Source organism: Triticum aestivum, chromosome 2B, assembly GCF_018294505.1.
Source record: "Triticum aestivum cultivar Chinese Spring chromosome 2B, IWGSC CS RefSeq v2.1, whole genome shotgun sequence".
NCBI lineage: Eukaryota > Viridiplantae > Streptophyta > Magnoliopsida > Poales > Poaceae > Triticum > Triticum aestivum.
The window spans coordinates 440,207,226-440,232,791 of NC_057798.1; positions in this window are offsets into that span (position 1 = coordinate 440,207,226).

Genomic DNA, 25,566 nt, shown 5'->3' on the forward strand with positions numbered 1-25,566 from the left:
TGATAGCTCTAAACATTGCAACCTGATGTTATTTCTGCAAAGTCTGAAACTGTTACAATATGCAATCTTGCCATGTGTGTTTGAGCAAGTTCTAGTAGTTTCTGGAGATAGCTCAGTGTTCATGTTTTGTTATGCTTTACCTATACATCATGCCCATGCCTTTTGTTTTCATATTGGGGTGCTGTAGGATGTTGTTTTTATGCTTGCAATATGCCTAGTTGCTGTTTTGGTCAGATTGTGGCTATAACTTGTAGTGTGCGAGTGTTGAACCGTTGCTCCGTTTTGAGTGTGCTCTATATGCGACTTGCTTAGTTTCGCATGTAGTTTCATATTATCATGTTGCACTCATGTTTTGAGGTGTTTGCTTGATGTTTGAATGCATTTTGCATCAATGCCATGGTTAACTTGTTTTGCTCATATCTTCTAGGCCGTAGCTCCGAACTAAATGAACTTTATATGTAACTTGACTAGAATCTCGTGTAGATCATCTTGGTGCATTTTAACTTGCTGTTTAACAACTTGAACATAAGGTTTATTCAGATCCGGACCAATTTCGAAATTTGCATATGAGGACTTACCGGAATTGTTATATGTTGTTTCTGGCCTCATTTAAACTTGCCTTGATGTGTTGCTCTTGTTTGCATCATCCCTTGCCATGAGTAGCCTCATCTAGATTTGTCATGCTTCATGCTTTGTTGTGCATCATGCCTTCTTCATGTGTGGTGTGTTTACTATGTTGTGTGCTTCTTCTCGATAGTTCCCGTTTCGTTGCGATCGTGAGGATTTGTTCGTCTACGCTTGGTTCGTCTTCGTGGCTTCGTCTTCTTCATGGACTCGTTCTTCTTCCTTGCAGGATTTCAGGCAAGATGACCGCTACCCTGGATCTCACTACTATCATTGCTATGCTAGTTGCTTCGTTCTATCGCTATGCTGCATTACCTATCTTTTGCTCGTCAAGCCTCCCAAATTGCCACGAACCTCTAACCTTTGACACCCTTCCTAGCAAACCATTGCTTGGCTATGTTACCGCTTTGCTCAGCCCTCTTATAGCGTTGTTAGTTGCAGCTGAAGTTGAAGATTACTCCATGACGGATAGGATTATGTTGGGATATCACAATATCTCTTATTTAATTAATACATCTATATATTTGGTAAAGGGTGGAAGGCTCGGCCTTATGCCTGGTGTTTTGTTCCACTCTTGCCGCCCTAGTTTCCGTCATACCGGTGTTATGTTCCCGGATTTTGCGTTCCTTACGCGGTTGGGTGATTTATGGGACCCCCTTGACAGTTCGCTTTGAATAAAACTCCTCCAGCAAGGCCCAACCATGGTTTTACCATTTGCCTCACCACCACCTATATTTCCCTTGGGAGTAATTAACCCGAGGGTCATCTTTATTATAGCCCCCCCGGGCCAATGCTTGTCTAAGTGTTGGTCCAAACTAGAGCACCGTGCGGGTCCATCCCTTGGCAACTTGGGTTACGTCGGTACCTGTACGCTTAGATTATCCGGTGTTGCCTTGAGAACGAGATATGTGCAGCTCCTATCGGGATTGTTGGCGCATCAGGCGGTCTTGCTGGTCTTGTTTTACCATTGTCGAAATGTCTTGTAAACCGGGATTCCGAGTCTGATCGGGTCTTCCTGGGAGAAGGTATATCCTTCGTTGATCGCAAGAGCTTATCATGGGCTAAGTTGGGACACCCCTACAGGGTATAATCTTTCGAAAGTCGTGCCTGCGGTTATAGGAAGATGGGAATTTGTTAATGTCCGGTTGTAGATAACTTGACACCAGATCCAAATTAAAACGCATCAACCGCGTGTGTAGCCATGATGGTCTCTTTTCGGTGGAGTCCGGGAAGTGAACACGGTTTTTGGGTTATGTTTGACGTAAGTAGGAGTTCAGGATCACTTCTTGATCATTACTAGTTGACGACCGTTCCTTTGCTCTCTTCTCGCTCTTATTTGCGTATGTTAGCCACCATATATGCTTAGACGCTGCTGCAACCTCACCACTTTACCCCTTCCTTTCCCATTAAGCTTTGCTAGTCTTGATACCCATGGTAATGGGATTGCTGAGTCCTCGTGGCTCACAGATTACTACAACAACAGTTGCAGGTACAGGTTATGCGATGATCATGACGCGAGAGCGATGTTGCTTGTTTTGGAGTTCTTGTTCTGCTTCTTCTACGATCAGGGGATAGGTTCCAAGTCGGCAGCCTGGGATAGCAGGGTGGATGTCGTTTGAGTTTCTGTTTGTGTTTCATCCGTAGTCGGATGATGCTCTTATGTATTGTGATGTTGTATTCTTGTGGCATTGTATGCCTTATGTATGTATCCCCATCTATTATGTAATGTTGATGTAATGATATCCACCTTGCAAAAGCGTTTCAATATGCGGGTCTATCCTTGGTGGGACCTTCGAGTTCCTTTTGGATAGGGTCGCATATTGGGCGTGACAAGTTGGTATCAGAGCCTCGACCGTCCCTAGGAGCCCCCCTTGAAGTATTGTGTAGTTTGGCCGTTGTTGAGTCTAGAAGAAAACTATTTTTGGAGTCTAGTTATATCGGAGAGTAGGAATTCTTTTTACTCCTCAGCCCCTTCGTCGCTCTGGTGAGGAATATTGACGTAGGTGTTTTGAATTACTTCTCTTCCCTTCCAAATTTTTCTTTAGGTTCACACAGTTGGTTTTCCGATTGTTGGTTCTCAGCTCTTTTCATCCGGTGCATTTCTCGTCAAGTTAACTCGAGCCTCTTCATCTCTGAGTTCAATCCTCAATTGTTTTGTTTCCCACCCGCCCACCCTTCTTCTTCTCGGAACCGGAGTCCGTAATTGAGTATCCTTCCTACTCGTGCGAAGTCTTTGCTTTCTTTCCTCAATGATTTCAACCGGTGTTTTCTCTTCAAGATATGCGTCATTTTCCCCTTCCAATTTGCCTTTGTTTTCCCGCCCTCCCACCCTTTTTCTTCCCGGAGCCTGAATATCTTCCGACCATCAATTTCATTTGTGCGGAACCCTTTAGTCTTTCGTCAATTATTTCAACCAGTGAATTCTCGTCTCGTTTGTCATTCTTCATCTCTTTCTTTTCCGGTGGACTCAATTCAAGTTTTTCGGTGTTGATCATATTCTTTCCCTCGGCTCAAGTGTTTTCCCTGCTCATTCACCTCTCGCCAGTTTATCCTTCTGGAGTGTGCAAGACATCTCAGGAGATTCGCCTATGTTTGAATTAATTCGAGGTTGTCACCTCATTCAAATATTTCAATTATTCCGGAGCTATTCCAAATTCTTTTCAAGTGTGACATAAGAATGGATCCCATCAGTCAGATGCCTTCTCCAAGATCTCGTTCAAAATCTTTTTCATTGTTGGCTCAACCTTTTCGGTTTTCGTTCTTCCGGAGTATCTCAATAATTTTGATGCTGTTTCTCGTCGTCATTTGAAGATCGAAGAAGAGTTTTTTCCTCTAAATCTTGCCCGTTCTCCCGAAGTTTCGTGGTTCTAGCTTCTTGTTATCCTATTGAATTATTTCAGTTGGTCAGATATTCTTTTCTTAACAATTCGGAGTATGTCAGGAGTTGTTTTCCCGTTTCTTTTCATCGGAGGCCATCGTTCCAGAAGAATTCTTCGTCCTTACATTTCAGCTACCGTTATTCAATTATCCTGGTGCTTCGTTCAAGTGTTCTTTAATTAGTTCATGATCTCTTTATTCTTTTGCATCTAAATCCCCTCTAGCATAGTTGGTCTTCTAATTCTTCCCGGTGATTCAGTCCTTTTCATCAGTCATTTTTCTAATTCTTTTGGTTGTTCCTTCAGATTCCTTTTCCATTCTTATCATTTTAATCCATTGGTTCTTTCAATCCTACCGGTGGTTCATGAAGACCGTCTCAAGTTTGCAATATGTCACTTATCAATCCTTTTCAAGAAGAATAAGTAATATGCAAAATCCATTGCTTGTCATCAATTTAATTTGATGAAGGATAAGTATACAATAAATCTTATTCTTATTTCCTCAAAGTGAGTAATCCCTTCCTTCGGAGTTTGTTCTCGGTGAATAAATTATAGTTCCAAGTGTTCTTGAAAGTGCGTTATGTCGACTAGAGGGGGGGTGAATAGGTGATTTTTATGAATTCTTCACTGAGGAATTTGCCGGTGAGGAAATTCCTTAATGAAGAACTGTTAGCAGCAGAATAAGTACTCAGAAGTAAGCATAACAGAATACAAGCATGGTCATCATGATGAAATGAAGACTAGCACAGAGTACAGAAAGCATAATCACAGGATAACACAATATGAAGACAAACAGATTGAAGAAATTGAACTGAGGAAATTGAGAAAGTCTTCAGTCAAAGTCTTCAAACACAGATATGAACAAACACTCAACACAGTAATGAGGAAATGAAAGGGTTGAGGAAATAGAACCAGTTAGGTTGGTGAAGACAATGATTTGGTAGACCAGTACCAACTGTTGTGTCTGTTGTACGTCTGGTTGGAGCGGCTGAGTATTTAAACTCGAGGACACGCAGTCCCGGACACCCAGTCGCTGAGCACGCAGCTCAGGACACCCAGTCCTCACCGTATTCTCCTTGAACTAAGATCACACAGATCCCGTCCAATCACTCGTGGTAAGTCTTCAGGCGACTTCCAAACCTTCACAGACTTGGTCACTCAGCGATCCACAATTCCTCTTGGATGCTCTAGACCTTGACGCCTAACCGTCTGGAAGAAGCACAGTCTTCAAAGGTAATAAGCGTCGGATCCACGCGGGATCAATTTCTTCAGTGATGCTCAATCACTTTGGGGTTTGTAGGTGTTTGGGTTTGGGATTTTCCTCACTTGATGATTTTCGCTCAAAGTCCTCGGAGGATGGGTTGCTCTCAAATGAAAAGTGTCAAGTTCTCTCGGAGCAACCAACCAGCTAGTGGTTGTAGGGGGCGGCTATTTATAGCCTAGGGAGCAGCCCGACATGATAAGACATAAATGCCCCTCAATGATATGACCGTTAGGTGGATAAGATATTTTGGGACAGCTGGCGCGCAACACAGCAACGGTCGGAAATTTGACTCTCAAATTCCTCAGGGCTATCATGTTCCTCACTGTGTAGGTAATTCGCACTGATGAATTCCTAACTCCTCAGTCAGAACAAATTCATCAGTGACCAGAAGAACTTCGTCTCTGTCACTGAAGAAAGTGACTGAACTGTATGAGATTTCCAAAGGCTTCACTCGAAGGGATTGGTAGGTGTAGGATTTTGAGTTGAGCATCACATGGAAATTTTTCCTTAGTATTTCCTCGACCCCCTTTAACAGTACGGTGTTTCCTATGACTCAAGAAGGAGAAAATGAAACTACGAAAACAAAAGTCTTCACGCTTCATGTTCCACAAATGAATACCAAGTCTTCAAGGTCACACCAATTTCTTCACTTTCAAAGTCTTCAGAAAGTCTTCAGAATATCAAAGTCTTCAGTTGAAGAACTTCATTTTTAGGGGTCGACTTTCTCTGTAAATATCAAACTCCTCATAGACTTATAGACCTGTGTACACTCACAAACGCATTAGTCGCTTAACCTATAAGTCTCCAATACACCAAAATCACTAAGGGGCACTAGATGCACTTACAATCTCCCCCTTTTTGGTGATTGATGACAACATAGGTTAAGTTTTCAACGGGGATAAACATATGAAGTGTATACACTGATATTGAGGAGTTTGATTGCAAGATATAGAACTCCCCCTGAGGATGTGCATAGTGAGGAATTTGCTTTTGAGGCAATGCACATTTGAAGAGTTGAATCATGGAGATCTCCTCCTATATCTTGTAATTCATACACGCATTTGATATATAATATGAAGAATTTGAAATGCATGATGAAATATGGTGCCTGATGAGATTCAGCATGCGTACAATGTCATTAACGAGGAATAAGCATGCAGAGTATAATGCAACAAAAGTATCAGCGCACCATCGGGTTTAAGATTACAACTCGATCCAAATAAAAGTTTTAGAAGAATGAGAGTTGTAACTTAAAGAAATGCCCTTAATATAGACCCGCTTGAAGACTAACTCAGATTTCTCCCCCTTTGTCATCAAATGACCAAAAGGATTGAAACTGAGGACTAACGCCCCTGAAGAATTTCAAGTTGATGGAGGAGCGCCAGCGTTGTCGGGGTTGTTTGTTGTAGTAGTGCCTGCCGCAGTGTCGTCCAAATCTTCATACTCATCAGTGTCACGCGATGAAGAATAAGAGCTGGCCACCAAGGAAGGAACTTTGACCTTCTTGAATTTCTTCGATGGAGGTGCAGACCAGTCAAATTCTTCCTTGAGACCCATATTCTTCAGATCAGCAGCGCTGTAGACATGAGAGAGAACAGCCCAGGTGCGGTTGAAGGTTTCATGGAGGTAGTAGTGGTTCTTCTTCACTGCATTGTGTGTTGAGGTCATGTTGTGAAGAATTGAACCAAACTGACGCTTGACCCATTTATGATTGCGATCAACCTTCTGATGAAGACTGAGGAGTAACTCACGATCAGTCATCACCCTGGGTGCTGCGGCTTGAGGAGTTTGCTTGGCTGAGGTATTTGCGGCAGAGTCATGTGTGGCAGAATCGTCATTGGTAGAGTAAGATGCAGCTTTGCGAAATTGACCATCCAAAGGACGAATGCCTTCATCGATCACAGCAGCGGCCTTGCCTTTTATCATTAGCTGATGAAACAGTACGTTTGAGGACTTCAATGGGAGGCAAGTAGCTACCGTGGTTTAGAGTGTCAGCTTTGTAATTCAGTGAAGATCTTGCCCTGATGAATCTCATAATCCAAGGAGCATAGGGCTTCAGCTCGAATGGTGACATAGCAATATTGGCCATAGTCCTCATGAAGAAATCATGGAAGTTGACGGGAACGCCATGAATGAGGTTGAAAAGCATATTCTTCATGATGCCAACGACTTCTTCATCATTTGAGTCGTGGCCTTTGATAGGACTCATTGTCTTCGTCAGAATTCGATAGACAGTCCGAGGCACATAGAGTAATTCCTTGACGAGGAATTTGGTTCGTGGGGCCTGCCTTGGCTTCAATGGCTTCATCAGCACTTGCATGTAGTGATTTGAAAGTTCTGGTTCGTTGTAGATACAACGAGCATCATCAAGTGGAGGACTGAGTGGTAGAGCACGAAGCAATTCAGTTGCAGGTGCCTTCTAGTGAGTATTTTCAGACATCCAGTCTAATACCCAGGAGTTCACGTCTTCAGCGTCTCCGGTGATGTGCAGAGTTGCATAGAATTGAAGAATGAGTTCTTCATTCCAGTCACAGATATCAATGCAGAAATTCAGAAGTCCTGCGTCATGAAGAACACTGAGGACTGGCTCAAAGCCGGGTAGAGACTCCATGTCCACATGAGGAATATGTGCATGATCGAAGACTTTGTCTTTGTCGAAGAGCACTGAGGAATAGAAATTGGCTTGGCTGGCAGTCCAGAAATGCCTCTTCCTTATGCGAGCAGAATCATATGGATTATAGTCAGTGAAGAATACGTGCTCGGCAAAGAAATCTTCAGCCTTGAACTTCTGTTTGCTTGAGAACGGATTCTTTTGCTTTGGCAGAGGGGTGTCAGTGAGTTGCATCACCACCTCAGGAATCGCGAGCTCAGGTTCTTCAGGCCGAGGAATTTCTTGTTCCTCAACAGGTGCAGTCTGAGGATCAGAGCAGCAGGTTCATCAGCACTAGTGGCTGGAATTTCTTCATGCACAGAGAGAGTGGGTTGTGTTTCTTCAGAGCCCAATTGAACTGTTGGTGCAGGGCACTGAGGTATCTGTTGGAGCGGGGTGAAGAGAGGAGTATTGGGATGTTGACTTTCCCAAAAGTCATCATTCATCACTCGTGTGGTGCATCCTATATCCACATCTTCATCTTCAATATCCTCAACACCTGCCTCTTCAGCTGTGCACTGAGGCATAGGTGAGGAAATGACTGGCGTTGAGGGGATTGTGTCCACTTCAATTTCTTCATCAATCTGCTCTGACGAAGCAGCAGAATGATGTTCTTCATCAGATCCGATGGGGATCTCATAGTCTTCTCCAAGAGGAACAAGGTCCTTTGACGGCATGGAGGAAATCGGAACAGCATCAATTGGATTTTCGAGTGAGCTGGTCATTGGCTTCATTTTCTTCGCAGCCGAAGAATTTGACACAGGTGATGCCTTCCTTTTCTTCACTGCAGCTCGCTCTGCAGCCTTGGTCTTCTTCACATCAAATGCACATGGAAGAATTGGTGTTGGTGTAGGCGCAGGAGGAGTTGAGGAATCTGGTTGGATTTCTTCAGGCGCAACTGATGCAGTTGCCCTGACTTCTTCAGTTTCTTCAGGCGCACCACTAGTGGATGCCCTGGCAATTTCTTCAGCGGCTGGAATGGGATCATCAGCCCTGGAACTAGCATTTTCATCAGCAGCCTGAACTTCATCAGCGGTGCTGGCATGTTCTTCAGTCGGCTGAGCTGAGGCTTCAGCCTGAGGAATTTCATGTTGCGTTGAGGCTGCAACATTGGTGAATTTCTTCGTCAGGTTGAAGAATCTGACTTTGGCCCCTTGCCAATCAGCATAATAAGCATCGAAGTTTTTGCTGAGGTCTTGAATTTCAGTCTGGACCTTGAGAAGTTCTTCAGGTGTCATTCTGACAACGTTTTCCTTCAGGAACTTCTCCTTTCTGTATTGAGCTTTCTTGATCTCTCTTGCCTTTTCAAACTTCCATTTCTCTTCAGTGATGAAATGGGTCAGCATGTGATTTTGACCAGCGGTTAGATGAAAATCAGGCATGGGGGTGTTTGGATCCTTGTGCCAGAGATCAATATAATCGAGGATTTTCCTCGGATCCAACAGCAGTGGCACAGATGTGCCTTTGGCTCTAGCGGCCTTCACCTGTCTGTCTCTGATGATTTCTGCGAGTTCATCATCAGAAGCTTCATCATCAGATGGCACATGGAATGCGACCTGTTTCTTCTTTGGACTTGGCCGAGGACCTCGTCCAGCTGTTGCTTTGGTCTTCAGCAGAGTCGGGCCAGATGATGAAATTGGTGCAGCTGAGGAACTTGCTGAGACACCAGAGGCAATCGAGAAACCAACAGTCCTTTGACATGTAGTCAGATGCACAGGAGATGAGGACTTTGTCGGAACTGCTGAGGGCTTGGAAGGAGCAGGAGCAGTGTGAGGAATTTGCCGTGAGGGCGCTGCTGAGGAACTTGGCCGTGAGGGCGCTCATGGTGAATCACTTGGCTTACGAGCGGGCTTCTTTGGCATGGATTTCCTCGGTTGGACCGAGGCCTCAGTAGCAGTAGCAGTGGCAGAATCCTCATTGAATTTCTTCACTGCCTCCTTGGCTTGTCTTGCCAATTTGGCTTGGCGCTTAGCCCATTCTTCAGGAAAGTCCTCACCACGTTTGATGCTTGTGGGATCAGCTACTTGGCCAGGTGCCAATGGAGCTCTTGGGCACGGAGGATTGAGGGCGAATTTCTTCATGTACTTTGGAGTCACATATCTGTATTCCCTCCATTCCCTTGCCCATCTCCGTTCAATCTTCTGAATGCGCACCTTGCGCTGATTTTTGTTTTCCTTGCCATATTTTGCTTCATCAGGTGTGCAATAGTCAGCATAAATTTCCTCAGGGATTTCAAACGCAGTCATAACCTCAGGTTTCTTTCCTCCTTTCTGCGGCTTCTTACCGTCTGCCATATTCTTCAGTTGAGGAATTTGAACAAATGAGTTCTCTAAAGAAGTATGCAGTTTTTCTTCGAGGAATGCTGCAAATGAGTTAAGTTGATGAGAACCTAGTGATTCAGCAGCAGACATGAGTACCTGTGAACAGAGTACAGGTGCAAGGAATTTGGAGAGGTCATATGCATTCTGAGAAGGTTTTTGAAAAGAACAAGTTTTGAGGAATTTGACCAGATGATCCTTGAAGAATTTCACTAAGCGATCTTTGTCTTAGGTTCCAGAGTTGTATAGATCGAGGATCCATACAATTGAGGAATCTTGAGGAAAATCATTGCTTAGAGAAACGAATCAAGAGCATAGTTTGTTTGAGGTGTTCATATATGTGAAGATTTGAAGAATAAACACCTTTGAAGATTTTCAGGAAAGCTTGAGAATCAAAGCGAGTAATAAAAGTAACTTTTAATTACCCGAAATGAAGAACACGATGAACTGAGAAGAACAGACGGGAAGTTCGTCAGGTTAGATCTTCCTTGCCCTAACTCGGCGGAGGAAGACAGCTACGGCGGCGGTGGAGTGAAGATTTCCGCGGTCGGCGTGAGTACGGCGGTGACGAGGTCGAGGCAGCGAAGCTCTTCCTCACCGGCGACGATGGAGTAGCGGTGGCGCTAGGGTTTGAGGAGCTCGAGCGGGAGAGAGATGGTCGAGCGGAGTAAATGAAGTGAGGAAGGGGAGAGGGGTATTTATAGACACGGTGAAAAACTGTTCGCCCGAAGATTTGGGACGAACATGCCCCTGCCCTTTCTCCTTCACGCGACATGTGTCACCCACGTACTGTGTAGTGGAGATCGTGTACGATCGTGGGTGAATAGAATAATGCATCGTGGGATGCGGAACAGTTTGAGCGGCAAAACCGAAAGTTTGGATAAGATTTGTTTTAAAGTTTCGTTCGCAATTTCTTCAGTTGACAAGGACATAGTGAAGATTTTGAACGAGTTTCAAATAGAATGCACATGAAGAATTTGTGAATAGATTGGGTTGAGTATAGCATAGAGGGGGAAGGGTCCGATCACATTCACTTAGCAGAAAAACAACTTGAAGAAATAGCTATAAGTGAATGTTGTAGAGGACGTAAACTCATATATATATATATATACCGAATGAAGAAAAACGAAGGGAACAGTGGAGATTTTGCAAAGTTGAAGTATTTGAAAAACTGAAGAATTTCAAAAACTGAGGAAAAACTCAAATTGAAGATTTTCAACTTTTTGTGGTGGCGTGACCCACCGTATAAGAATGATGATTTCAGACACCGCATACAATTGTCGTAGGGTTCTGAGAATCAAATTCTTCATTAATTTCTTCACACTTAGAGTATTATTCTTCATTGATTGAAGAAAAACGTTTCTTCATGTGTTGCACATCTAAGTCATCAATTTTGCATAAGTGTTAGGATGTGTGTCTTTTTCAAAGAACATTCGAAGATTCTATGATGTTTAGCTCACACCACAACTTGCTAAATCTCTTCTCATCCAAGGGCTTAGTGAAGATATCAGCTAGCTGTTCTTCAGTCTTCACGTGCTCGATGGAGATGTCGCCCTTCAACACATGATCACGAAGAAAATGATGACAAATCTGAATGTGCTTTGTCTTCGAGTGCTGAACTGGGTTGTGAGCAATCTTGATGGCACTCTCATTGTCGCAGAGGAGAGGCACATTCTTCATGTTGACGCCATAGTCCTTGAGTGTTTGCTTCATCCAAAGCAGTTGAGCACAGCAAGAGCCAGCAGCAATGTATTCAGCTTCCGCAATGGATAGTGATACGCAGTTCTGTTTCTTCGAGGACCAACAGACCAAAGATCGTCCGAGGAAATGACAAGTGCCAGAAGTTGACTTGCGGTCCACACGATCACCAGCATAGTCAGAGTTAGAATATCCAATGAGATCAAAGACAGAGCCCTTGGGGTACCATAATCCTAGTGTTGGTGTGTGAGCTAGATATCGAAGAATATGCTTCACAGCCTTATGGTGTGATTCCTTCGATGCAGCTTGAAATCGGGCACACATGCAAACAATATCTGGCCTAGATGCACATAAGTACAATAAAGAACCAATCATGGAGCGATATACCTTGTGATCGAAGTCAATACCATTTTCATCAGTGCATAGATTGCCTTTTGTGGGCATAGGAATTTTGACGCCTTTGCAATCTTGCATGCCGAATTCCTCAGTACATCTTTGAGGTATTTCTCCTGAGATATGAATATGCCATTTCGCTGTTGACGAATTTGAAGACCTAAGAAGAATTTCAACTCTCCCATCATAGACATTTGATATTCTTCACTCATCATATAGGAAAATTCATCACTATAACATTGGTCAGTACAGCCAAAGATAATATCATCAACATATATTTGGCACACAAACAGTTCACCATCATAAGATTTAGTAAAGAGAGTAGGGTCGAGTGAACCGGGTGTGAAGCCATTCTTCACGAAGAATTCCTTCAATGTATCATACCACGCCCGAGGGGCTTGCTTGAGGCCATAGAGGGCCTTATTGAGTTTGAAGACTTTGTCAGGATTCTTTGGATCTTCAAAACCTGGGGGTTGAGCAACATATACTTCTTCTTCAAGCTTACCATTGAGGAATGCACTTTTCACATCCATTTGATATAAGATGATATCATGATGATTAGCATAAGCAAGTAATATGCGAATAGCCTCAAGTCTAGCAACAGGTGCAAAAGTTTCATCGAAATCAATTCCTTCAACCTGTGTGTAGCCTTGAGCTACCAGTCGTGCCTTATTCCTTACCACAAGGCCATTTTCATGTTGCTTGTTGCGGTAGATCCACTTTGTGCCAATGATATTATGCTTGCGAGGATCTGGACGTTTGACCAGTTCCCAGACATTGTTGAGCTCGAACAGATGTAATTCTTCTTGCATAGCCTGAATCCACTCCGGTTCCAAAAATGCTTCATCTACCTTAGTGGGCTCTGTGATAGATACAAAAGCATAGTGCCCACAAAAGTTAGATAAATGTGAAGCTTTTGAGCGTGTGAGAGGACCTGGCGCTTCAATGTCATCGATGATCTTGTCAACTTGTACTTCTTTTGCAACACGAGGATGAGCTGGTTGACGTCGAGGTATTTGATCATTTTCCTCAGCACCATTGTCTTCATCATTATCTTCAGGTGCGTCAGCTCGACGTTCTTTGCGTACTGGAATGAACCCTTCAGCAAGTTCTTCAGTAGGAATGACATCCTCAGTTGCCTTGAACTTGATAGAATCCTCAGGTGCTGGTTCATCTAACACAAAAGGTAGGTGCTCTCTTTGCGAGCCATTAGTTTCATCGAACCGCACATCTACAGTTTCAACAATCTTGTGAAGAGCGATGTTGAAGACTCTGTAGGTGTGCGAGTCCTTTTCGTAACCAAGCATAAAACCTTCATGTGCTTTCGGTGCAAATTTAGAATTGTGGTGAGGATCTCTAATCCAACATTTTGCACCGAAGACTTTGAAATAACTCACATTGGGTTTCTTGTCAGTGAGGAGTTCATAGGCCGTCTTCTTGAAGAATTTGTGAAGATATACTCTGTTGATGATGTGGCACGCAGTATCAATTGCATCAATCCAAAAACGATGAGGCGTTTTGTATTCATCAAGCATTGTGCGAGCCATCTCAACAAGAGTTCTGTTCTTGCGCTCCACGACGCCATTTTGCTGAGGAGTATAAGGAGCAGATAACTCATGAGTAATACCAAGTTCATCAAGATAGTCATCAAGACCGGAATTCTTGAACTCAGTTCTATTGTCACTTCTGATGTGCTTGATCTTCACACCAAAGTTGGTTGAAGCCCTTGAGGAAAATCGTTTGAAGACTTCCTGCACTTCATGTTTGTAAGTAACAATGTGTACCCATGTATATCGAGAGTAATCATCAACAATGGCAAAACCATATAGAGATGCAGCATTAGAGAATGCTGAGTAATGATTTGGTCCGAAGAGGTCCAAGTGAAGCAATTCGAATGGACGAGTAGTGGTCGTGAGAGTCTTCGCTGGATGCTTGGCCTTGGTCATTTTTCCAGCTTCGCAGGCTCCGCATAAGTGATCCTTGAGGAATTTGACATTCTCAATGCCAATGACATGCTTCTTCTTCGCAAGCGTGTGCAAATTCCTCATGCCTGCGTGACCAAGTCATCAATGCCATAGCCAGCCTTCTGAAGCTTTTGCAAGTAGACACACGGCTGGTTCTGGTCCTGTAGAGAAATCAACAATATACAAATCTCCTCTCCTAAAGCCTTCGAAGACTTTGGAATTGTCAGCTTCCATAATCACAACACAGCGATACTTGCCGAAGACAACAACCATATCAAGATCACAAAGCATTGAGACTGACATGAGGTTGTATCCTAAGGACTCAACAAGCATGACTTTGTCCATGTGTTTATCCTTAGAGATCGCAACCTTACCAAGACCCAATACCTGACTTTTGCCTTTGTCAGCAAAGATGATATGCTTCCGATGTGACGGTGATAAGGGAGCATCCATCAAAAGATTCTTGTCACCAGTCATGTGATTTGTACATCCACTATCGAGGACCCATTCAGTGGTTTTGGGTTGATCATCCTGCAGATGAATTAGTGTAACTTACAATCTCATATGCTTCATCAGTGAAGAATATGATATCAAGTTCATCAGATGAATTTCATCAAGCGGTAAACAGATATAGCAGTCGTAGGACGTGTGAAATGAAAATTCATTTCATCATGGTTAGCCTGCGTCCTTTCAGGCAATTTTGTCTGGTCCCCAGCAAATTCTTCAGACGTTAAGGCACGTCTGGAGACCTAACCCTGCAGAAGAGATTAGTTCTTTTTCTTCACCACCCACATCTGAAGGGGTGGCAAAGAGTTCATCACTCTGCGAGCACCATACGAGAATGGTGGCATAGAAGCCAAACCATTTCGTTTCGCATAAGAGGGGTTAGGGTAAGCATATGAATAAGCAGAGAAATTCTTCGAGGACTTATGAACATAATGATTTGAAGAATAATGTGCATATTCGTAGCCCTTAGCTCTACCCTGCGAAACAGAGTTGTTAGCACGATGATGATCATATGAGGACTTTGATCCAGTTGAGGAAGTTGATCCACGTGAGGAATTTTGTCCGTATGAGGACTTAGATCCATATGAAGAATTTGGTCCATATGAAGAGTTTGATCTGGGGTTCCTATTCTTCACAGGTGGTGTCATGAGGACATTCATCTGAAGACTTTCAACATAACTTTTGGGAACCCAGATTTTCTTCATAGGGGAACCGTTCCTGTAGTTAGTCCCAACATATCTAGCAAATACTTCACCATTCTGATTTTTGAACAGTTTATAGTTGGAGTCAAATGACTCATCAGAAGAATGAGGAGATTCACATGTAAAGCCAGATAACATGGATGGATCAACTGGAGGTCCCTTTGCAGCAACCCATGAGGTTTGGGGGTACTGCTCAGGTTTCCAATATGTTCCATCAGCATTAAGTTTCCTCTCAAAGGCAATACCCTCTTTCCTAGGGTTTCTGTTGAGGATCTGCTTTTTGAGCACATCACAAAGAATCTGATGCCCTTTGAGGCTTTTGTACATGCCTGTCGTGTACAGTTCCTTCAGCCCTGCATCGTCAGTTATACTAGCAATGTCCTCAGATGAGGAATTAGTGATAGCAGAGGCAGGTGAAGAATTTGTAACAGTTGAAGCATTTGAACATTGAGGTGAAGAATTAGCAGATTCACGTTCAATGCACTTTAAGCATGGAGGAACAAATTCTTCCTGAGAAGTGCTGATTTGTTGAGCAAGTAATGAATCGCGCTCCTTCTGAAGATCTTCATAACTCACTCTTAGCTTCTCAAGATCTTGCTTTCTTTGAAGAAATTCATAAGAAAGTTTCTCATGATCAGATAAGAGAGTGTTATGATGACTTTGAAGGTTATCAAACCTAGACTGAAGTCTCTGAAGATTTTCAGTCAGGGCTTTAGTGTGATCCATTTCTTCACCCAACATATCATCACTTTTGTCTAGCATGTTTTGAACCTTTTCAAAAGCCCGTTGTTATTTTATAGCAATCTTTGCAAGTTTAGAGTAGCTGGGCTTGAGATTCTCATCAGATTCATTTTCACTAGATTCAGAGGAGGTATATTTGAGTTCCTTTGCACCTTTTGCCATGAAGCAATATGTGGGAGCGTAGTCATCATTATCTTCATCATGCTTGTCGATGGGGTCAGTTTCTTCAGTGTTGAAGATGGACTTGCTAACGAAAGCAGTAGCGAAGGCTAGACTTGCCACACCAGATTCGGATTCTTCAGATTCCTCCTCTTCCTCATGTTCCTCAGATTCAGCTTCAGAGTCCATTTCCTTGCCAATGAATGCCCGAGCCTTCTTGGAGCTGCTCTTCTTGTGAGATGAAGACTTTGAGGATTTTGATGATGAAGATTTTGATGATTTCTTCTTCTTCTTCGCATCATCAGAACTGTAATCCTTGTATTTCTTCTTCTTCAATTCCTTTTCCCACTAAGGACAATCTTGAATATAATGACCAGGTTTCTTGCATTTGTGGCACAGCCTTCTCTTATAGTCACTTGATGAGGAATAACTGCTTCTTGAGGATTTTCCAAAGCGACCACGTCTTGACAACTTTTGGAATTTCTTCATGAGCAGTGCTAGCTCCTGGCTCAATTCTTCAGGATCACCAAGGCTACTACCAGAGTCCTCACATTCAGACTCAGACACAACCTTGGCCTTCAGGGCACGTGGTTTGCCATAACTCGAACCATAGAGATCTCTCTTTTCAGCAAGCTGGAACTCGTGAGTATTTAGCCTTTCAAGGATATTGGCAGGATCAAGAGACTTGTAGTCAGCCCGTTCTTGTATCATCAGACCCAGAGTATCAAATGAGGAATCAAGCGATCTCAACAGTTTCTTCACCACCTCATGGTTAGTGATGTCAGTGGCACCGAGGGCTTGAAGCTCATTTGAGATGTCAGTGAGTCGATCAAAGGTTTGTTGGACATTTTCATTGTCGAGTCTTTTGAAGCGGCTGAAGAGATTCCAAAGAACATCAACTTGAGAGTCACGCTGAGTTGAGACTCCTTCATTCACTTTGGACAGCCTATCCCAGATAAGCTTAGCAGTTTCCAAAGCACTCACTCTTCCATACTGTCCTTTACTCAGATGGCCACATATGATATTCTTCTCTTGAGAATCGAGTTTCTTGAATCTCTTCACATCGGTAGCGTTCAGTGGGGGTGAAACAGAGGGAACACCATTTTCCACAACATACCAGAGATCGTTGTCAATTGCCTCAAGATGCATTCGCATCTTGTTTTTCCAGTAGGGGTAGTCCGTTCCATCGAAGGTAGGACACCCAGCCGAGACCTTGATCATACCTGCGGTCGACATAACTAAAACTCCAGGCGGTTAAACCAAAATCACACAGAACAAGGGAGTACCTTGCTCTGATACCAATTGAAAGTGCGTTATGTCGACTAGAGGGGGGGTGAATAGGCCATTTTTATGAATTCTTCACTGAGGAATTTGCCGGTGAGGAAATTCCTTAATGAAGAACTGTTAGCAGCGGAATAAGTACTCAGAAGTAAGCATAACAGAATACAAGCATGGTCATCATGATGAAATGAAGACTAGCACAGAGTACAAAAAGCGTAATCACAGGATAACACAAGATGAAGACAAACAGACTGAAGAAATTGAACTGAGGAAATTGAGAAAGTCTTCAGTCAAAGTCTTCAAACACAGATATGAACAAACACTCAACACAGTAATGAGGAAATGAAAGGGTTGAGGAAATAGAACCAGTTAGGTTGGTGAAGACAATGATTTGGTAGACCAGTTCCAACTACTGTCTCAGTTGGACGTCTGGTTGGAGCGGCTGAGTATTTAAACTCGAGGACACGCAGTCCTGGACACCCAGTCGCTGAGCACGCAGCTCAGGACACCCAGTCCTCACCGTATTCTCCTTGAACTAAGATCACATAGATCCCGTCCAATCACTCGTGGTAAGTCTTCAGGCGACTTCCAAACCTTCACATACTTGGTCACTCAACGATCCACAATTCCTTTTGGATGCTCTAGACCTTGACGCCTAACCGTCTGGAAGAAGCACAGTCTTCAAAGGTAACAAGCGTCGGATCCACGCGGGATCAATTTCTTCAGTGATGCTCAATCACTTTGGGGTTTGTAGGTGTTTGGGTTTGGGATTTTCCTCACTTGATGATTTTCGCTCAAAGTCCTCGGAGGATGGGTTGCTCTCAAATGACAAGTGTCAAGTTCTCTCAGAGCAGCCAACCAGCTAGTGGTTGTAGGGGGCTGCTATTTATAGCCTAGGGAGCAGCCCGACATGATAAGACATAAATGCCCCTCAATGATATGACCGTTAGGTGGATAAGATATTTTGGGACAGCTGGCGCGCAGCACAGCAACGGTCGGAAATTTGACTCTCAAATTCCTCAGGGATATCATGTTCCTCACTGTGTAGGAAATTCGCACTGACGAATTCCTAACTCCTTATTCAGAACAAATTCATCAGTGACCAGAAGAACTTCGTCTCTGTCACTGAAGAAAGTAACTGAACAGTATGAGATTTCCAAAGGCTTCACTCGAAGGGATTGGTAGGTGTAGGATTTTGAGTTGAGCATCACATGGAAATTTTTCCTTAGTATTTCCTCGACCCCCTTTAACAGTACGGTGTTTCCTATGACTCAAGAAGGAGAAAATGAAACTACGAAACCAAAAGTCTTCACGCTTCATGTTCCACAAATGAATACCAAGTCTTCAAGGTCACACCAATTTCTTCACTTTCAAAGTCTTCAGAATATCAAAGTCTTCAGTTGAAGAACTTCATTTTTAGGGGTCAACTTTCTCTATAAATATCAAACTCCTCATAGACTTATAGACCTGTGTACACTCACAAACGCATTAGTCGCTTAACCTATAAGTCTTCAATACACCAAAATCACTAAGGGGCACTAGATGCACTTACAGTTCTCCATCTTTTCTTTTCTGGAGTTCAATTTTCCTCGGCCATCTCGTCGAAACCTCCATCTAAATCATCGCAAGACTCATCTTATTTTTTCTTCCTTCATTCTATCTCATCATCCTTTTGTTACCAGAGTTCTTCACGGTGGTTCTTCATGATTTATTTCATTCTTCAAGTGTTCATCAAGATTCTTGTTGGTGGAGTTCAAGTATCCTTCTTCTTGCTTCTCGAGGTGCAATTAAATCTTCGTATTATTTTGAAGTGGAGTTTTGCATTTCTTCATTCTTATCAGCTATTTAATCTTTTCCGTTTGTGGCCGGTTATCACCTTATGATCTTGAGATGTTACCTATAAGCCCACAAAAAGGTTATTCTTTCGTTGTTGATTTTCTCAACAACTCCGTTCAACCTTTCCTTCTAAGTTCTTTTCATTCAACTCTTTTAATTCTTTCCAGAGGTTTTGTGTCATGTCTTCATCAGGTATCATTCTATCCCCTCAAGCTCGTGTTCTATTCCTCCATGTTTCAGCCAGAGTGCTGCCTAAATCCTTTTAGTCTTATTCGTTTCTTATCTCGTTCTAACCAGAGTGGTTTCATAGTCTATCTGATTCCGTGAGCTTTCGATTCTCGTCATTCTCGTCGTCCCTCTCTTCTTCTCGAGTGCTCTTGATTCTTTGCTTCTTCTCTTGAGTTCTTGTTTCACCTCATCCCTTTTCCCTTCCGTCTCGGTCCTAAGATCTCGGGACGAGATCTCTTGTTAGTGGAGGAGTGTTGTAATGCCCCGGATCTAATGCGCCAGGTGTCTGCCAAATATTCGCCGTCGTTGCCATGTCATTTGCTTGCGTGTTGCATTTTGCCATGTCATCATCTGCATTTCATCCGCATGTTTTTCAAAACTTGCATCCGTTCGGGTTCTCCCGGTTCTCTCCGTTGTCCGTTCGGAGTCCGGACCTCTCGCGCGCGCCCGTCGCCCCTCTCAGACCTTGTTTTCATGTGCGGGTGTTAAACGTTCTCGGAATGGACCGAGTCTTGTCAGGCGGCCTTGGTATAGCACCGGTAGACCGCCTGTCAAGTTTCGTGCCATTTGGAGTCCGTTTGATACTCCTACGGTTAACCGGGTAATCGTAAAAGCCTTTTTTGTCTTGCAGCCCAACCCCTTACAAAGTGGCCCAAAACCCATCCAAACCCCCTCCATGCTCTCCGCCGTTCGATCACGATCGCGTGGCCGAAAACCGTGCTCCATTTGGACTCTCCTAGCTTCCAGAAACTATAAATAAGCCTTCCCCGTCAAAATCTCGGATGAAATAGACCCCTAACCCTAGCCCACCTCCTCCCACCATGCCGGACATGTCCGTCCGTGCCGGACGAAATTGTGCCGCCGCCCGCAGCCAATCACTTCGCGCCACCTGTCCCCGCCGCCGTCCCACGCCGCCAAGCCCGTCGGGGCCCGGATCCGACCCGCCGTGGGCCGAATCGGGCCCGAGCCCGCGCCTCCGTGCCCGAGATTCCCGCTCGCCTCTGCCCTCCGGCGAGCCGCCTCTTGCCTCAAAATCCGTGCAAAACGAGGTTGACCCCGATTTATGACTAAGTCCCTGTATTTTGACATTATCATGCCATGTTCATCGCATCATATCTCTGCATCCGTAGCTCCGTTTTGCACGTGTAATATGTCAAATTGTTATCCTCAACGAGTACTTCATTTCATTCCATTGCATCATATTCATTTGAGTTCATCTCGATGCCTGAATCATCGTTGCAAGAGTGCATGTTGCTGTTAACCTGCTGAAACTGTTATAACATGCTCATTTGTCATTTTTGCCATGATTGATGTGTGCATCCTATGAGGTTGATGTCTACAAGCGCTTTGATCTATATCATGCCATCTTTACAGTGGTGTATGCCATGTATTTTTGTGATCAATGTGGTGACTAGCACAAGCATGTAAACTAGGCTTCGTGATGTTGCTGATTTTAGTCCCTGTTTTGCTGTTATTTTGATGCAATGTAAACTTGATGCTACAGAGAGATCCAAACATATTTTGAGATACTTCAGTAAGGATGTTATGAACATATGGTTATTGTCTATCCATTCATGCCCCTGTTTGCAATTATGGAGTAGTCTAGCATGTCATTTTCGTGCTCTACGTTTGCTACAAAATGTTTCCTGGCAGATTGTTTACATGTTATTCAATTTTGCCAATGTTGCTGTAGTTGATCCTTGCATGCTATGAACTTGTTCTTGCCTTGGTTTGTTTCATAAACATGTCTTCTTGCTTATTCTATGCTTATGTTGTCATGCAATGACTTGTGCTGAGTGAATCGAGCTTGTTAAGTAGGGTATTTGCTGTTACTGTTTTGCTAGGCTGAATCTGTTATTTCGTGATGCTATGTAAACCTGCTGCTACTAGTCATTCTATGCATAATCTGGATATGTTCACTAAGGGTGTTTTGATCTACATGTTATGCTCTATCCATCCATGCCCCTGGTTGCATTTATGGCCTGCTGTAGCTTATAGTAATCTTGCTCCAAAGTTGCTATATAATGTTGGTGTCAGCATATTAACATTATGTTCAGTTGTTGCCATGATTGTTGCTAGTGTTCCATGTACCCTATGAACTTGCTCTTGCCATGTTTAGCTTCTAAAACATGCCTTCTTTCTGTTGGTTGCCTTGCCATGCTATGTATTGCTCTGTGGTGAGTGGTTCAAGCTCACCAACATGCCTACTTATCGTTGTTCCTGCCATGTATGAATCTGTCATATAACTTGCCATGTTTACATGGGTGCCATCATATCTTCTGATCCTTTTTGGCTCATGCTCAGTAAAGGACTTTTGTTCTATGCAATTAGTAGGTTCATGCCATGCCTTTGTTTGCCATGATAAGTTCATGTAACATGTTGTTTGATAGCTCTAAATATTGCAACCTGATGTTATTTCTGCAAAGTCTGAAACTGTTACAATATGCAATCTTGCCATGTGTGTTTGAGCATGTTCTAGTAGTTTCTGGAGATAGCTCAGTGTTCATGTTTTGTTATGCTTTACCTGTACATCATGACCATGCCTTTTGTTTTCATATTGTGGTGCTGTAGCATGTTGTTTTTATACTTGCAATATGCCTAGTTGCTGATTTGGACAGATTGTGGCTATAACTTGTATAGTGTGTGAGTGTTGAACCGTTGCTCCGTTTTGAGTGTGCTCTATATGAGACTTGCTTAGTTTCGCATGTAGTTTCATATTATCATGTTGCATTCATGTTTTGAGGTGTTTGCTTGATGTTTGAATGCATTTTGCATCAATGCCATGGTTAACTTATTTTGCTCATATCTGCTAGGCCGTAGCTCCGAACTAAATGAACTTTATAAGTAACTTGACTAGAATCTCGTGTAGATCATCTTGGTGCATTTTAACTTGCTGTTTAACAACTTGAACATAAGGTTTATTCAGATCTGGACCAATTTTGAAATTTGCATATGAGGACTTACCGGAATTGTTATATGTTGTTTCCGGCCTCATTTAAACTTGCCTTGATGTGTTGCTCTTGTTTGCATCATCCCTTGCCATGAGTAGCCTCATCTAGATTTGTCATGCTTCATGCTTTGTTGTGCATCATGCCTTGTTCATGTGTGGTGTGTTTACTATGTTGTGTGCTTCTTCTCGATAGTTCCCGTTTCGTTGCGATCGTGAGGATTTGTTCGTCTATGCTTGGTTCGTCTTCGTGGCTTCATCTTCTTCATGGACTCGTTCTTCTTCCTTGCGGGATTTCAGGCAAGATGACCGCTACCTGGATCTCACTACTATCATTGCTATGCTAGTTGCTTCGTTCTATCGCTATGCTGCGTGACCTATCTTTTGCTCGTCAAGCCTCCCAAATTGCCATGAACCTCTAACCTTTGACACCCTTCCTAGCAAACCATTGCTTGGCTATCTTACCGCTTTGCTCAGCCCTCTTATAGCGTTGTTAGTTGCAGCTGAAGTTGAAGATTACTCCATGACGGATAGGATTATGTTGGGATATCACAATATCTCTTATTTAATTAATACATCTATATATTTGGTAAAGGGTGGAAGGCTCGGCCTTATGCCTGGTGTTTTGTTCCACTCTTGCCGCCCTAGTTTCCGTCATACCGGTGTTATGTTCCTGGATTTTGCGTTCCTTACGCGGTTGGGTGATTTATGGGACTCCCTTGACAGTTCGCTTTGAATAAAACTCCTCCAGCAAGGCCCAACCTTGGTTTTACCATTTGCCTCACCACCACCTATATTTCCCTTGGGAGTAATTAACCCAAGGGTCATCTTTATTATAGCCCACCCGGGCCAATGCTTGTCTAAGTGTTGGTCCAAACTAGAGCACCGTGCGGGACCATCCCTTGGCAACTTGGGTTACGTCGGTACCTGTACGCTTAGCTTATCCGGTGTTTCCCTGAGAACGAGATATGTGCAGCTCCTATCGGGATTGTCGGTGCATCGGGCGGTCTTGCTGGTCTTGTTTTACCATTGTCGAAATGTCTTGTAAACCGGGATTCCGAGTCTGATCGGGTCTTCCTGGGAGAAGGTATATCCTTTGTTGATCGCGAGAGCTTATCATGGGCTAAGTTGCGACACCCCTGCAGGGTATAATCTTTCAAAAGCCGTGCCTGCGGTTATAGGCAGATGGGAATTTGTTAATGTCCGATTGTAGATAACTTGACACCAGATCCGAATTAAAATGCATCAACCGCGTGTGTAGCCCTGATGGTCTCTTTTCGGCGGAGTCCGGGAAGTGAACATGGTTTTTGGGTTATGTTTGATGTAAGTAGGAGTTCATGATCATTTCTTGATGATTACTAGTTGACGACCGTTCCTTTGCTCTCTTCTCGCTCTTATTTGCGTATGTTAGCCACCATATATGCTTAGACGCTGCTGCAACCTCACCACTTTACCCCTTCCTTTCCCATTAAGCTTTGCTAGTCTTGATACCCATGGTAATGGGATTGCTGAGCCCTCGTGGCTCACAGATTACTACAACAACAGTTGCATGTACAAGTTATGCGATGATCATGACGCGAGAGCGATGTTGCTTGTTTTGGAGTTCTTCTTCTGCTTCTTCTATGATCAGGGGATAGGTTCCAGGTCGGCAGCCTGGGATAGCAGGGTGGATGTCATTTGAGTTTCTGTTTGTGTTTCATCCATAGTCGGATGATGCTCTTATGTATTGTGATGTTGTATTCGTGTGGCATTGTATGCCTTATGTATGTATCCCCATCTATTATGTAATGTTGATGTAATGATATCCACCTTGCAAAAGCGTTTCAATATGCGGGTCTATCCTTGGTGGGACCTTTGAGTTCCTTTTGGATAGGGTCGCATATTGGGCGTGACACCCTCCGTCCCCGTCAACTTAGTAGGACCACAAGTTAGCCCAACAATATGGTGGGTCCCAGCTAGCAGGGGGTATTCATTTTTTGGGCGTAATAAGGAGGCACTTCCTTGCGTGCGAAGATATATATGGTGGGTCCGACCTGTCAGCGGGGGGGGGGGGACATTTTTTCGCGAAATACAGAGGCCCTTCCTGTGGGTCCTAGCTGTTAGGTGGAGGAATCATTATTTTGCGTGTAATAAGGAGGCATTTCCTTGTGTGCGGCCGTGGACCCAGCTGTTAGCCTCTCCATGTACAGTCCACTTCCGATGGATGTCGTTCATTGACCATGTTGACCAGGTCGTGCCGAGAGCACCAGGGCGGTGGATGACAGCGAGGCCTAGGAAGAGAATGACACGGAGCCAGGGAATACTCGACAGTTGTTTCCCACGCGGAGGAGTACGAGGGTTTACTGGTTCGTCTGCCGTCACCAGAGAATAACAGCATGTGTGGGTGAGTAGAGGGATGGCTAGGCTAGCGATGGGAGTACGGTGGGGCCGTGAGGCCTGCGCGACAGCATAGCCGGCCGCGGGAGGAGGAAGCAGGTAGTCCCGCCGGTGCTTGTTTGAGCGGCTGGAGCATGAAGAGCAGAGATTGAAGAAGCACAACAACCGTTGGATAGATATCCAACAGTCACTGCTCTCGTCTGTTGACTAAGTTGACAGGGTGTTGCGTGTGCGCCAACCTTTTTTTTATGAAAGCATACGCGTCAACTTGTAGTAGGCGCACAAGTCAGCCTCGAATCTATGGAAAACAGCATACAACCCATCTGCCATTATTTCTAATAATGTACAACCCATTTGCTAATTCTTAAGATTTTTTTTGGAGCCCATCTTCTTTTTGTTAGCATTACACCCCATATTGTGGCCATGGTTAAAAAGTATACGAAATTTTGCATATTTCGGTGCGATCAACGGTTTTAATCCAGAAATATCGATTCACATTCAAACTATTTTGAAAAATAATTTATATAAATATAAAATCCAAATAATTGTCCACGCATAAAAATCAATGGAATTTAAGATCTTGTAATGAAAAAAATTGAAACTAATTCCCGGTTTGATGTGTTTTAAAAATGTACAGGCCATTTCTGGGCAAACTGAATGAAACTCTCCTCGTCTTGAAAGATTTGCAGCCCAGCAGGATAAAGCAAGTAGGCCTTGTTTGGGTGTTTCTTTAAAAAAAATAGAACCGGGCTAGTCATTTTCAGCAAGAACAAAACACAACTGGGCTCATGATGTGGTAAACATAAATAAAACCCTGGCTAGACGGACCACAGCCCCCGCACAGCCCCGTTGTTACCCTGATCCATCGCTAAAACTAGTATAAATAACAACTGCTTGTTCCTCAAAAAAAACTGCGCGACTTGCTGGGTCCCTGGTGTCAGCCGCTCGTAGTGTAATTCTCTCGTTTATTGGCTACGTTGACAATGGCGTGAGCCCCAGATGT